This window comes from Peromyscus maniculatus, chromosome 4 (genome assembly GCF_049852395.1).
Source record: "Peromyscus maniculatus bairdii isolate BWxNUB_F1_BW_parent chromosome 4, HU_Pman_BW_mat_3.1, whole genome shotgun sequence".
In the NCBI taxonomy this organism is placed as follows: Eukaryota; Metazoa; Chordata; class Mammalia; order Rodentia; family Cricetidae; genus Peromyscus; species Peromyscus maniculatus.
In genome coordinates, this window is record NC_134855.1 from 56,818,289 (window position 1) to 56,834,306 (window position 16,018).

The window sequence follows — 16,018 nt, forward strand, 5'->3', positions numbered from 1 at the left end:
TGTCATTGTTTTTCTCTGCTGAGTATATGTACCATATGTTCCATTGTATATATGTACCATATTTTATTTATCCATTCTTCAGTTGAAGGGCATCTAGGTTGTTTCCAGGTTCTGGCTACTACGAACAATGATGATATGAACATAGCTCAGCAAGTGCCCTTGTGGTATGATTGAGCATTCCTTGGGTATATGCCCAAGAGTGGTATAGCTGGATCTTGGGGGAGAATGATTCCCAATTTTTGAAGAAAGTGCCATATTGATTTCCAAAGTGGTTGTACAAGCTTGCATTCTCACCAGCAGTGGAGGAGAGTCTCCCTAGCTCCATATCCTCTCCAGGATAAGGTGTCTTCAGTGTTTTTGATCTTAGCCATTCTGACCGGTGTAAGGTGGTATCTCAAAGTTTTGATTTGCATTTCGCTGATAATTAGGGATGTTGAGCAATTCCTTAAATGTCTTTCAGCCATTTGAGTTTCCTCTGTTGAGAATTCTCTGTTTAGTTCTATACCCCATTTCTAAATTGGACCGTTGGGCATTTTGATGTCTAATTTCTTGAGTTCCTTATATATTCTGGATATCAGTCCTCTGTCAGATGTGGGGTTGGTGAAGACTTTTTCCCATTCTGTAGGCTGTCACTTTGCCTTGTTGACCGTATCCTTTGCTCTACAAAAGCTTCTCAGTTTCAAGAGGTTCCATTGATTGATTGTTTCTCTCAGTGTCTGTGATACTGGTGTTATATTTAGGAAGTGATCTCCTATGCCAATGTGTTCAAGACTACTTCCTACTTTCTCTTCTAGCAGGTTCAGAGTAGCTGAATGAGCTTTTTAACTCGTTAAGCTCAGCCTATTTTTCTCATCCGAATAAGATAAATGACACCCCTCTCTTCTCCTTCATTTAATTAGCAAGCACAAGTAAGAACCAAAGAATGCCCCCACCTTTTCCTGGCCCAGGGTATTTTGGAAGTCTCCAGGCCAAAAAATGAGTTCTCTTTCATAGTTAAAACCATGCTTTCATTAAAATATCCATTTTGTTGTGGGCGGTACAAATAATGATTCCTGGATAACTGACAGAATGAAGGCTCTCAGAAAAGATTTGTAAGTTGGAAAATAGGTTTTGAAAAGTGACTAGAAAGAAAACCAGTCAGAGGTTCCACTGCAGGTGCAACTCAGTGAAAAAGTTCATCAGCCCAACCTTGCCCTGCTGCTGACTTCTCGGTTTGAGTATGAGGTGACTTGACCCGAGCTGTGTTTAATTGCCTGCTTTACAGGAAATCACCTCCTAACTGCTGCTGCTTTCTCTTCAGCCAACACCCAAAGCCACCGCCAGGGTCATGGGGATGAGACTTCACAAGGTAAGTGAAAAGAAAACAGGACGGAAGGTATCTTCATGTGGGATCTGGTGAAGGCATTGGCTCACAGATAGGAAGAGCCTTCAGGGGCCCTTCTGTGGGGTGTGGAGGGGACATGCAGGCCTGGCTTATGTGGCATCACATAGGGTGTGAGTGACATGAGATAGATCTGGGGTTCCCAAGTGTCCTGTGTGAGATGGAAGCAGGTTCTGTTGTCTAGACCGGAGGAAGTGCTCTGGGTTTGGAAGGAAGGTTGTCAACTCAAGAAGCAGAAACTAGAAGTTCTGAGACAAGTTTACATGGCCACCACAAACACAAACTCCTTCTCTACTTATTCATCATAGACATATTTATTGGTTTAAATTGCTTTATAACAATTATGGTTAAAGATGAACAGTTTAGCAAGGAGGCTTACAAAAGCAATGCCCATTTAGTAGGAGTGTGCATAGCACTGTGTCATTTTGCATTTCTTAGCATAGTGACCTGTAGCAGGATGCTCATGGTGCTGGCAGTGGCTGGAGCTACAGTTAATAGCTAGCCGTGAGATGAAGAGGGTGAGTGATGCATTGGTCCAAACAAAGCACTATGTTGTTAAGCTGAGGTGTTTGGAGGGGCAGGTGTACAAACTAAATACATTTTCAATGTACATGCAATAAGATGAGAGGCTTCTAATATATTTTGTATGTATTGTATATATATATATATGTGTGTCATTGTATATAAATATGTCAAATATATTCAATATTTTTAGGATTTTGATATTATACTTATATCACTTACCACTCCCTTTCCTTTCTCTATAAGTATATTCAATTTTTTGAACATCACCCATGAGGAAGTAACTCCATTGTAAACGGAGGAACATAACAAGTATTTGCAAGACCATTTCCATCTAATATAAACCTAGAAAATTCTGTCTTACTGATTTATGTTGGGCCTTTCAGCAACTTATTCTGTCGAATAGCTTTGTGTTGGCCAAACTAATCTGAAGTTCTTGTTTTAGCACCAGCAATTATTATTCCAGAGGTTACTGGATTTGAGATTATTATACTAGAATTTCTCAGGCTGTGAAATTGTCCTGTTTCCTGCCAATGGGTCTAATAGCTAGGTATATTGGGCTTGAAAAACACAGCAGACACTAGGGAATATTTGTGTTCAGACAGCTTTTATAACGTTATTCTCTTCATACCATTTCAAGGTACAAGTAGATTTTCAAAAGCAAACTGAAATGGCTGGCCGACCGCTTTGTAGATGTTCCAACCCAGCTGAGCATAGACACTCGGCCTGTTTTCATAGAGAGAATGTTGATGAGTGACAGCACCTTTGGGAGACTGGCCTAGCAATAGTGAATGTTGCTGTAGCATTTTCTAAAGCACTTACCAAGCTGCATGCCCTGGCCCCTGGCCAACATGCAATTGACACCTTTTTAGGCCTCTATCTCATGGCACATCAATCGCAATGGCATCCCCACTCATTATTAATCACCCTACAGATTCTCTCTCCTCAAAACTGTATTGTTAATCCTTTAAAACACCTCATGGCTTACTTCTCAATTTTTTGGGGGGGGCGGTTTCTGATCACATATTTTCTCAAACACAACTTTCTTTATCACACCATCTAAAGTAACAAATTTCCTGTAACTTACCCTCCTCTCATTTAGCTTTATAAAAATATAACATCCTGTTGCTTATTAAAGTGTTGCCTGTCTGTTCCACTAGAATCTAAGAATACAGGGACTTTGTGCTGCTCTGGAGTTAAACAGGCAAGTATAGGTTGTTAAACAAGGAGCTGTTGCATGGTTTTTAGTAGCAAATGAACAGCAGCAACAACAAAAACAGGGAGAAAGAAAGAAAGAAAAGAGAAAGAAATAAAGGAGAGAGAGAAGGAAAGAAAGAAAGAAAGAAAGAAAGAAAGAAAGAAAGAAAGAAAGAAAGAAAGAAAGAAAAGAAAGGCCAATATTAACTATACAAGGATACTTGGGTGAAGTTTGTCTACTTATGACATGAACGAACATATGCAGTTGAGGAGGAGGTGATGGCCCTCTATTTCTTGAGTATCTCCAAAGCTTAGTATGGAAGAATCATGAATGCAGAAGTGGATATAAAAGGTCTGGCCAATGCACAACTTTATAGTAACATCAGTCTGACATTTCTCCATCTCCACTGTTTGTGTGACTTGGTGTTCAGCTCTGACCTACTGAGCTTTGGTTCACTATTAATTTTTCTCTGGAGTTTCATGTGAATCCTCTGGCATGCTAAAGCACAGGTTCCTGATAGTGTGCTCAATTCTTGTCTGTTTATCATTTGTAATCTCTCTGAAAGTCCCTGGGGTGGGGGGAAGACTTTTGTTGTTTACTGATCAATTTATTCTTACTATAATGTCATGAGTCCTTAATGCTCTTACAGCCATCACCTGCTCTTTCTGGGGCATTTGAGACTACCAAAGTCATTCTATACATGGGAGTCTTGAGCCAGGAAGTGTGCCTGAGAGGAAGATGGCATTGAGTCAGTGGTACTGTGCTCCACAAACTTAAAAAGGAAAGTGGCACTGTCTTAACACATGAAAAGATAAAGGCAAAATAAGTGACTTGAGTAATTAAGAATATAATATATAGGCAGAAAATCCATATTTCATGGTAAGAGTGTCCCTTTTATCATAGTTTTCGCTGACTTGAATTTTCACATTCATTAGTCTTGGTTATATTTTGCATCAGCTCTTCTTCATTGACATTGGATGATGATTTTTAGACAGATATGTACACTTTAAACAGAGCAGTTTAGAGAGCTACTTCTACCTTTAAGTTTCCTGAAAGTGTGATGAACATTTCATAGTGATTTTGATTTGAGAAGATACACTTGTTTTGCTACAATGCAGGTGTTATAGGATTTCCAGCTTGTTACTTTTTAAAAGATGATTATCTATGGCATAACTTGGAAAAAATATAGTAAAATAGAGCCGTTCATATCATGATCCATTTGGAGCATTATAAAATTAGTTTAGCATTATTTTTTTTTTCTAGAGGAGAAAAAAGTTGTTTGAGCCCTGGAATTTGTACAAAATAAATTCGAAGTTCATTTTCTGAGATTTAGGTTTTCTTTTTAAAATAATTTTCCCCATCAAAATAATTATGAATGCAAATTTTATAATTTTTTAAAAAATATGCATAATATGCATGAGAAAAATGGGGGTGGAGATTACAAATTAAAACAACAAAAGAATTTTGCATTTCTAACACACGCATGTGTGAGTTGTGAGGCAGCACCAAATTGTAATTGTTTCTTTTCATGATAAATACTGGGCTTTGACAATCATTTATTTAGAGGAGAAGTCTTTTGATTACCTGAACTGGGGTAGCTCAAGATATGTGAATAGAGAAATTCCCCTTCTTCATGATCCTTTCATTTGTTTTCAACTGGATTGAAATGAGCAGACAGCATCAGGTCATGGTGGCCCTTCCACAGGCTGGTGCTGTGCCTTAGGTCCTCTGCCTACAGAATGGTTGTGTTGTACGCATTTAGACTTAGACTTCTGAAATTATGTCAGCATGATGAAAAACTACAGTATTAGACTCGAGAGGGGAAAGCTTGTGCCGGTTAAGCAGAGGCGAAACTTGCTTTCATTATGAATTTGTGATTGTAATTTGAGTGTGTTCTGAAAAAGTCAGTACAGGTATTAGACGTCAACTCTGTAACTTTTGAAGAGATGTGTGTTTTTTTTTAAGCTAATTAATTAAAAAAATTTAGAGTCTAGAATTTTGCTTCAATACCCTAGCATTTTTTGTTTAATAGCAAAATCTAATATGTTTACTCTTTCACAAATCTTCAAACTTTAATCAATCTTATTAGTAGAGAAAATTAGTGTTAGGAAAATCAACTGAGCAACCGCGATGACCTTTCATGATGTATGCCTCTGGTCACAGCTAGAGAACCTTTCAGTAATTGAAATGAAGAGTGTAGAAGGCCTTTCCTTGTCCTGTGTGTAAGTGTTCCTGCACCACAGTGTGCTGGGAGGCTCAGTGATGGACAGCTGATTGAGATAATGCTTTTTATAAAAGTTGTTGACCTACCAACCTTGTACCTGTAGTCATTACCCTGAGATTCATTATATTCTATTCACATGATAAAACTCCATGAATGTGGATTCCTTTCAAGTAGGCTTTATCAAATACTGAAGAGAATGGGTTCCTCTGTAAACTGTGTATGTGTACTGATGGTATCTGCTATTTGGTAAATATAAGAAGGTGCCAAGAGAATTATAACAGGAGGGAAGGGCAGTTTCACTGAGAGGGTTCACTAAGTGCTTTCAGTTATGAAAATCATCACCAGTCTCGAAGTTTAAGAAAAACATGCATGTTACTGGAAACATTCTTTACACTTCAGTGTGGAAATATTTTAAAACTAAATATTTAAAAATGTATACCTTCAAACCTACTGTGTGTAGGAAACCATTTGCTGTTTCATTGTATGAACCGTATATTCATTATCTAACATGATAAAGTACTTTGAAAAACATTTCATTTCTCTACCATCATTTCATCCCTATTTCTTTTGCATTTTTTCTATCTCTATCAACATTCAAACGTCCTCTTTACTTTACTAAATGCAAGCATGGAATATCCCAAAGAAATTTAAAGATTGGGTTTACATACAGTTTCTGATCACTACAGCTATATGTGTTAATATTTTGTGTAGAAAATGTAAAGAAAGTATTCCTACACATTTTTAAAGATGTTAGTTGTTTTGTGAAGGCTAAGCTTATGGAATGCACAGTTATAGATGACACATGTTTTATTACTTATAAACTGTGATCAACGTGAAGAACTTGATGAGTGAATAATTCTGGTGCTATGAAAAGAGGAGACATAGTCTTTCATAAGCAGCATCTGCATGGACAACGCATTTCTAATTCCTCTTGGTTCCTCAGCCACTAAAATGACCTACCTGTAGTTAAACCTTGGATTTTGCCCAGGAAGTGCAAGATCTAAGTGACTTAAGGATCAGAATTTTAAGTTGGTTTCCTCTGCAATAGAAGTATCACAGGCATTCGGGATAGAGTTTCTCTAGACTTCAGCATACTTCTGTGAGTTTGGTCACACATTTCATTTTAATTTACTTTAAGCTGTACAGGAAATTAATATGAGATGAACATTGAAGCCTTGGCTTCAGACCAAATGAATTCATACTTGCTGAGATTCCACTCTCAAATGTCACTTCCCCCAGCTTTTCTGCACTGGCCCAGGACTGACAAACACAAGCGGATGTACGTTTTTTTATGAAAAGTGTCACTGAAATAAATTTGTTACAACCTGGAACAGATCATCATGTCATGACTATTTGGAAGGTTTATACCTTGACCATGTATTTTGTTGTTGAACAAGCATGCCTTCTAAGCATCAGAGATGACCCTAGCTATCCAGGTCCTACAGAAACTAGCAAATAAATGGAGCTAGGCAGATAGAGAGTGTGGTTCACTCCCAGAGGTGTCTTTATTTCATATAAATAAAAAATAGTTTAGGAAGCTGGAGATAAAGACATGGGTGATGGGTGATAAGGCCATCCAGGAAGTCAGCAAACAAGAGGAGATAGTATCTTATCTAACATTTCTGTACTATCCAAAAGAAACAAAGAGACAAAGGAGTAAAGGGGGAGAGAGAGAGAGAGAGAGAGAGAGAGAGAGAGAGAGAGAGAGAGAGAGAGACAGAGAGAGAGACAGAGAGAGACAGAGACAGAGAGAGACAGAGAGACAGAGACAGAGACAGAGAGAGGAGAGAGAGAGACAGACAGAGAGAGGAGAGAGAGAGAGAGAGGAGAGAGAGAGAGAGAGAGAGAGAGAGAGAGAGAGAGAGAGAGAGAGAGAGGGAGGGAGGGAAGGAGGAAGGGAGGGAGGGAGGAAGGAAGGAAGGAAGGAAGGAAGGAAGGAAGGAAGGAAGGAAAAGAAAGAATAAGTGTGAGAGAGCTATTGGAAAAAATAGAACCCTAGGCAGTCCCCAGTGTTGAACAAACTCCTCCCAGAAAATGTGGGAGCACGAGGAGGGTTTCTCAGTAGGCTTTGGGGGAGCCTTCTGGGAAAGCAGCCTGTCTGGGAGCTGGAAGAGGAGGGAGGGAATAGTAGCCACACTTGTGCAAGCGTTTAGCAAAGGGCTGAGGGTGGAGTGTGTAAGCTGAGTAAGGAAAGAGGCATGTGCAATAGTTCCAGTGAAATATTGTTTTGCATTATAAACACAGAGATTTCACCTGAAATGATTCTGTAATATTTACGGGGTTTCTTGGCTGTGGTTTTACAAAGGCAAACAACAAATAAACATAGAAAATGATCTGAAACACAGAATTAACTCAGTCACTTGAAATAATTTACCTTAAGCTTGAAGGCAAAAAAAAATTAATTTTGGGCTTTAGCATGTTTAGCTCAGGATATATGCTGATGTATATGTCTCATAAACACCTGTTCAAATGAAAGGTTTTGCCTTCTCCTTTCTGTGGCTATTTGGTATTCTGTGCTCAGTATAGCATGAGCAATGCTACCAGTTGAACGTCGGGTAAGCTGGCATATTTTATAGCTTCCGAACACACAAGACATCGTTTCATTGTGATAGACCATTTTTGAGTGGGATTTCTATAAATATTAACATGGAAAAAAAAAACCAGCATTTGTAAGTCAGAATCAGTAACAATGTCCTTACGGCTAGAAATGACTATAAAATAACCAGTTACAAATGATCTTAAATGATTTGCATACACATTGCTTCACCTAACGTGTCATCGGGTGCTTCAGATTTGATTTTAGATTTAAGCAGCATGTAGAAACCACCCCGCTTATCACAACTGGCTTCATTTTAAAGCTTGTTTTGATGTTGGTTTAGGGTTTACCCTCGATCTTCATCTCTCTTCATGCTAATCTTTCTCCAGTGGACTCCACTCACTCCCGAAGTTTAAAGTACTCTCTTTATAAGGATCATGGTTAGGTTAGTAGCGCCAATAAGGGTCACATAGACATCTGGGGCCGAGTTCGTGTCTGAGGGTTGAGCCTATGCTGGGGCCATGCAGATCTGAGTAGCCTGTGCTGCTACCCAGTACCATGGTGTACTCAGGGCCTGGGCTGTTGCCAGGGGCGATGTCTGGGTCTGTGGCCCTGCTGCAGCCAGGGTCTGTGTTGATGTCTTATTAACACCGTGACACACGAGAAGCGGTGAGGACAGGGCTGCACAGAGTTGGCCCCACAGCTTGTTGGCTGCAGCACTAGGGAGTCCTGGCCCTGCTCCTCACCAACTGCACCACTCTGGAGACTGGGCCTTGCACCTCCCTAGGGGAACACAGTAGAGCTGTCCCTGCTGGCGAGGGTGCAAGTGAGCTGGCCCAGAGCTTAGCCCCACGGTCTGTCACACGGTGGCACAGGCAAGAGAGAGAGATATTCCTCTTGCTCCTCACCCGTTGCCACCTACTGCAGTCAGGAAAAGCTGATCCTGGTGTCACAAGAGTGGGAGAGCTGATCCTGCCCCTCACCAGCTGCAGCACTTGGAAGAATGGGTCCTGTACCTAGCCCAGGCAGCACAGTAGAGCTGACCCTGTTGAGGGGGGGGGGGATGGGGCACGGGGAGGGCAGGTGATCCGGCCCTACAAACACAGAAGATCTGGCCCCACTCTTCATTTAGTGGAGTGGGAGAGTGAGGGATGACCTCCCTCCTACCCTACCCCTCGCCACCTGTGAGGTCACTAGAGTGGGAGAATTGGCACTGCCCCCCACTGGCAGCAGCACTTTGGGGAGCAGGCTCTGCACCTCATCTGGAGAGAGTAATAGAGCTGACCTTGTTGGCAGGGGTGCAGGTGAGCCAGCCCAGGGGCCTTAAGAGCAGGAGTACTGATCCCCTGTCTGTGAGATAATGCTCTTGTACACTGGTTTAGTAAAATGCTGATTGGTCAGTAGCCAGGCAGCAAGTATAGGCAGGGTAATCAGACAAGGAGAATGCTGAGAAGAGGAAGGGTGGAGTCAGGAGGCCACAGCCAGACACAGAGGAAGCAAGATGACAAGGCAGAACTGAGAAAAGGTACCAAGCCAGATGGCTAAACATAGATAATAATTATGGGTTAATTTAAGTGTAAGAGCTAGTCAGTAATAAGCCCAAGCTATTGGCCAAGCTGTTATAAATAACATTAAGCCTCTAAATGATTATTTTTTATAAGTGGCTGCGGGTCTGCAGGGGGCCAGGCAGGACCTGAGAAGCCTTCTGGCTACACACCCCCATCTGTCATGTGATGGCATGGGTGAGGAAATAAAAGCCCTTTGTCGCCTGCCCCTTGCCATCTACGGCAGGGGAGAGCGCGGGTCCTGGGGCCACTAGAATGGGAGAGCTGGCCCTGTCCCTCACCAGCGGCAGCACATGGGAGAGCCATCAGGGCACCTTACCTGGGTAGCACACTGGAGATGACACTGTTGGTGGGGGTGGGAAGGTGGGGGGTACACAGCTGAGCCAGGCCTCTGGGCTTGAGAGCAGGAAAGCTGCCCTGCCCCCTCCCTCATATGCCAGGAAGTGCCAAGGCTAAGGGAAATAATGCCCTCCCCACTCCACTCCTTGCCACCTGTGGTAGGCAGGAGAGGCAGCCTCCGGGGTGTGAGAACGGGAGAGCTGGCTCTGCCCCTCATCAAGTGCAGCAACCCGGAGATCAGGCCCTGCCCCTTACCTGGGCAAAACAGTAGAGCTGGCCCTGGGGGTGTGAAAGCCTGTGAGCTCGACCTGAGGGTGTGAGAACAGGAGAACTGGCCCCGCTATTTGCTTTTCTGCTGCATTGAGTTGAGCTAGTCAGGGCATTGCTGGAGAGCTCGCCCAGGTAGTGAAGATGAGGAAAAGCTGTTGCATTGACCAATCCAACTACCACTCTGGCCCAGAACCAAAACTACAAGGTAGCCCACTCTAACACCCACCTCATCTATGAACTGCTGGAGTGTGTGAGGGGCTGGACCTACTGATCCAAAGCTAGAGCATCTCCATGACACAAGGCAACTATAGGATATCCAAGAGGAGTTCCAGTGAGGACCCACCGTTGACAGTGGAGCAGAAGCCAGAGGCCTTGAACCATACCAATGACTCATGGTAATGAACACTTTGAAGTAAAGATGTATGGACTAAAGGGTATACTTTGTGACTCACTGGGCCACACTACAGCTTTCACGCTGAGATTTTGTTTTATTTGTTTTTGTTGCTGTTTTGTTTTGTTTTTTGTTTTTGTTTTTGTTTTTACTTTTAAATTTTGTTTGGGGGTGAGATTGCAAGGGCAGAGGGCAGAAGCAAGGGGTCAAGGAGATGAGTGGAATTAGGATGCATGGATGTAAAATTCATAAAGAATCAATAAAAAGTTAAAGAAAACCAAAATGTGCTTACTTTGTTCTCCTTACCCTGCTTCTCAACTTGAATTTATTTCTAACAAAGTCGAGTAAAGAGTAATAGACACACAATGCACTGTGCATATTTAAAATGTGCACTCTGGTATGCTTGGATATATATGCTTACAGGTGAGACTATCACCCCAAGCAGAACAATGAATACAGTGAACATCAAGAAGTCTCCTCATGCTGTCAGTCCATTCCAGGTTCTTTACACTCTGTCAGGAACAACACATTTTTGCTTGGCCTTTAAAACAAAACAAAACAAAACAAACAAAACAAAACAAAACAAAACAAAAAACAGCATACTTATTTTGAGAGTCTTGATGCTGCTGTATTCCTCAGCAATTTATCCCAGTGATTACTGACTGGTAGGACTCCATTACACCTCAAGTATCTGCTCACCAGCTGGGAGATACTGGTGCTGTTACTAGTTTGGGACTGTAATACAGACATCTGTTATGGTCACTGATGTACAAACTCTTCCAGGGCTATATGTTTTGATCTGTCCTAGGCAAATACCTAGGAATGGCAGGGCTGCCTCAGATAGCATCCCAAATTCTTTAGGTTTTAATTTTTAGGAATTTTCCAAACATTTTTTTTTTCTTGTGTGGCTGTACATTTTTCATTCCTACCAGCTGTAAAGGAAAGCTCTTTGTTCCCCATCCTGCAAATTCTTAGCATGGTCAGTATTTTAATTTTAATTATAAAAATACCTATGTATTATTATATCCAGTTGTTCTGACTTAAATATACCAGTAACAAATGGTATTGTAGATTTTGTCTGTATTCACTTTAAGAGAAGTGTTTGTTCAAATATTCTGTCATTTTGAGCTGGGTCATTTATTCTCTCTTATACTAAAATTTGAAAATATGTGATATTATTTTTTGATATTATTTTTTTGACAGAGTTCTTTCTCAATTGAACTGACTTTTCACATTGATGGAAGCAACAGTTGTCTATATATGGGTAGATGGGTGTTTATGTCCTGTGTCCTGTTCTAGTGATCTGTTTGTTTATTTTTATGCCCAAACCCATTCCCTTGGTGATATTTATTTTGAAATGAGGTAGTGCTGATTTTCAATTTTTTAAATCTTTGCATTTCCATTTCAAGTTTTAAATTATTGCAGTGAAGTACTTATTATTCCAGTTATCGTCTCTTCAGGTTTTCATTTTGATAGTTCTTTGGCTGTGTTTTCTAGTCCATTGAATCTTTTTTTTTTTTTTTTTTTTTTAAAAATATGAAATGTGTTACTCGCCTAACTTGTTACACTTGGAAGCCTCAGTCATGATAGTCTTGTGTTGCCAGTTTTATATCTTTCACATCTGTTTCAGTGTTTCAGAAGGTGGGACTTACCCTTGTGTGCTCACTCCAACATTGTTATCATCTCTTGACTGCTTTCAGTTGATTCGTTTTATTTTATTTTCCTTTAAGTGAGTTATATTTTCCTTTTCTTCATATGTCTTACGATTCTGATTAGATGGCAGACATTTGTGAATTTTATCTTACTGTGTATTTTTTTAATTCATATGGATACTTCATGAGTCTCATTCTGCGATGCTGTTGTTGAAAAGCAATGTGATCCTTTCAGATCCTTTTTTCAAAATGTCAGGTGGCATCATAGTAGTGTTAGCCTAGTGCAGTTCCCAGTACTAAGGTAAGGTTCCTGAGAGTACTTACTCAGAGTTCTAGATTATGGGATTTTTACTGTCTAGCTGTTGTAAATAGGATAATTTCCTCCAGATTTTTCTCTTCCTGAGATGCCTGTGATGACCAGTGCACTACTTAGAACTGAAGAAGGACTTTCTTCAGACTTGTAGTGACTCAATGCAACTTCCATAAGTTCTTTTCATTTGTTTTATTTTCCTGTAAACTATAGCCACATTTTTTTTCTGGTTTGCTTGTTTATGTCTGTCTGTGTTTATGCATGTTTACATGCATGTGTGTACTAGTGCAGGTGCATATGTAGAGACCAGAAGTTGACCTTGGTTGTGGTCCTCAATTGTTCTCTACCTCATTTATTAAGGTAGAGTCTCTTAACTGAACTGATTACTGATTGGCTAGTCTGGTCAGTCAGTTTGTCCCATGAATCCCCTGAAAATTCTGCCTCTTGAGTGCTGGGATTACAGCTTCCACATCTGCCCAGCTTTTACATGGGTTCTGAAGACCTAAGTAATCCTCACACTTACCCAGAAAGCTCTTGCTTCCCCAACACCATCCCATTTTTTGAAACACGTTCTGATGAATCCCAAGCTGGCCTTGGACTCATTAGCTAATGATGGCCTTGAGCTACTTTCCAAATGAGCTACCATGCCTGCCTTATGTGGTACTGGGGATGGAACCTGAGACATTGTGCATGCTAGGCAAGTACTTTACCAGCTGAGCTACAGCCAGCATGGGGCTTCTTATCTACCTAGACTCTGACATTCATTTCTTCAACTCAGAGTACCTAGAAACTTCCTTTCTCCAGTGCTACCCTGTGGAGCCTCTTTTGGAGACTCTGAACTAATTTTTTTCTAATTAGTCTTGGGAAATCTCTATTTGATGACTCACAGTCAACCTCCAAGTTGGCTGTGAACAGAGCTCTAACTTCCCTTCTGAACACTTTTCTCTTTTTTACCCTCTCCCTGTATGACACCACCAACCACATACTTGCTTAAACTTGACATTTAGAAGTATCTTTTGATTTCTCCCTTCTCCATCATGACCTAAAAGTCATCTTTATCTACATAACAGGTTAAATCTTTAATCCGTTTCCTTTGTTTCTTCTCATTTCTGTGATCCTATTCACCCGAGACCAATCCTCATTCCCCATTCACTGAAATGATAACAACAATCTCCTAATTATTTTCCCTCTTTCTTCCTTTGTTTCCCTCTGTCCCTTACCATAGCCATCCATCACACTGAACACCCGTGAGCTCCCAAATGTGGGAAGCAGGTCAAATCAGGCTTTCTTGAAAGTCTTTAAAACTACTTCTTATTTCAAATAAAATAAAAATCTGAACTCCTTACGATGTTTTACAAGTATGAAGGAGCTGATCACCCATATCTTGGGCAATTTACTTATTTTTTTATTATGATCCCTTACCCTGGCATTAGTATTTTCTAGGAGGAAAATCTGGCATTAAAATCTTGTCACCACATAAACTGTTCTTCCTCAAGTTTGTTCTACAGCCCAACCTCTCTTTAAGTAACAAGAAGAACCCTCATTAGCTATCCCATTTTGCTAAGCCTTTCACGTTACTTGCTCTCATAGTGCCTGCTTCTTATGTTTATTCTTATGTTTGCAACTTTATTTTATAATCTTATAGCTCTTCAAAAATGTTATATGTTGGCCTCTATAGTTTTTGAACTCAGTACTATTTACCTAGCACATGAGGCTGCCTGCTACATACAGATATTCAATATTCTGTCACACAAAAGAAAGATATATTTGAGTTAAAATCACCTTTGTGCCCAGTGAGATGGTTCCGAGAGTGCTTGCTACCAAACCTCATGACCTGAATCCTATACGGGGAAAGCAGGGAACTACTGAATCAACTTCTACAATGTGAGTTCTACATGTATACAGTGGTACACACACACACACACACACACACACACACACACACACACACACACACACATGCGCACGCGCACACACACTTAAATGTAATAAACATTAAAATAAAGTCACATTTGGTATTATTTTCTAGGGCTAGAAATCTTCCATTGTTACTTATAAATATGAAATCTCCATGATTAAAGAATAATCTACTTGTTCTAAGAGGTATTACCTGGAGAAAACTTAGACTTTTTTACTTTAACTTTTGAGAACCTTTCAAAATAGACTACAAGGGCAAAGTTATCAAAACTTAATGGTATTGGCATGAAAACAGACATACGCACCACTATAGCAAGACAGAGTGGCCAGAAATAGCCCTGTGCATTGACTGCTGAATTATTCTTGACAAAGATGCCAAAACATACTGGAGAGACAGAGCATGAGAGTATAGCCTCTTCAATAAGTAGTGCTAGGCAAACTTGATCTTCATATACACATTTGCAGATAATTGATATTTTATTTCCCTCTCTCACTTATAAAAACAAATAAAAATAAATAATTATATCTAAACTTAAGAGTTTGAACATGAAATTAGTAAGATAAAAAGCTCAGAATAATTCAAGATATAATTATAGGCAATAGATTTTTTTCTAAGAGCCCCCAAAGTACAAGAAACAAAAGTAGAAATAGATAAAAGAGTCAGCCGGCGGTGGCGCACGCTTTTAATCCCAGCACTTGGGAGGCAGGGCCAGGCAGATCTCTGTGAGTTCAAGGCCAGCCCGGTCTATAGAGCGAGATCCAGGGCAGGCACCAAAACTACACAGAGAAACCCTGTCTCAAAAAAACAAACAACAGCAACAACAAAGAAACAAAAAAAGAAATAAATAGATAAAAGAAATGATTTCAAACTATGAGAAATCTATTCAGTGAAAGAAACAGCAAAATGACAATTTTCACTATGGAAAAAATCCACAAGCTGTTCAAGTAACTAATATCCAACATATCCAGGAACTTTTAAAAGTCAGTTACAACCCCTAAATAATCGAACTAAATATGGGGAAAATATATTAATAGACACCTTTTAAAAGAAATTAAAATCAAAACTATAATAGGGTAGTGTCTTAAAGAATTGTTATTAAAATGATTTAAAATAAGAAATATTGGTGACACTAGAAAAAGAGAACTTACACACTTGTTAGTGGGGCATATGAGATAGAGCATCCATCTTAGAGAACAATGTGAGGAAACTCTGAACACTAATGCCTATCACATGATCCTGGTACTCTACTCTGGGTCCATATCCAAAGGAAATGACATCATCATATTAGAGAAGCACCTGCATGCTTATGTTCATTGCTGGTGACAGTATTTAAGACATAGAATCTAAAGATGGATGGATAGCATGAAATGGATGAAAAAAGAACACAATGAAATAGTAAGTGACCATGAAAAAATACACAGTAGTGTATAATTATACCTCAGGAGATTGCTCAGGGAGATTGACATTCTGTGGCCAGTCTAAACTGCATAAGTAAGGCCCTGTTTCAAATGAAAAAAAAAAAAGAGGAGGAGGAAGAATGAGAATGATAGCAACATGTTATGCTATCATGTGTAGCAAAATGGATGGAAATAGCAGACAGTATGGTAAATGAAACATATCAGAGACAGAAAGACAACTATAAAATGTCCTTTCTCATATGTTGATGCTGGAAAATTCATTCAAAATGTTTAGTAGTAATTAATAGAAGCTAG

At 40.0% G+C, this 16,018-nt stretch overlaps 1 long non-coding RNA gene across 1 annotated transcript in view; it reads left to right on the top strand.

Moving 5' to 3' along the window:
• The first annotated feature begins 956 nt into the window (after positions 1-956).
• LOC143272907 (uncharacterized) overlaps positions 957-16,018 on the top strand; it is a 46,669-nt gene continuing 31,607 nt past the window's right edge. The window contains exon 1 of the long non-coding RNA XR_013050547.1: positions 957-1,348. This is a non-coding gene — a long non-coding RNA (uncharacterized LOC143272907). The remainder of the gene's footprint in view (positions 1,349-16,018) is intronic.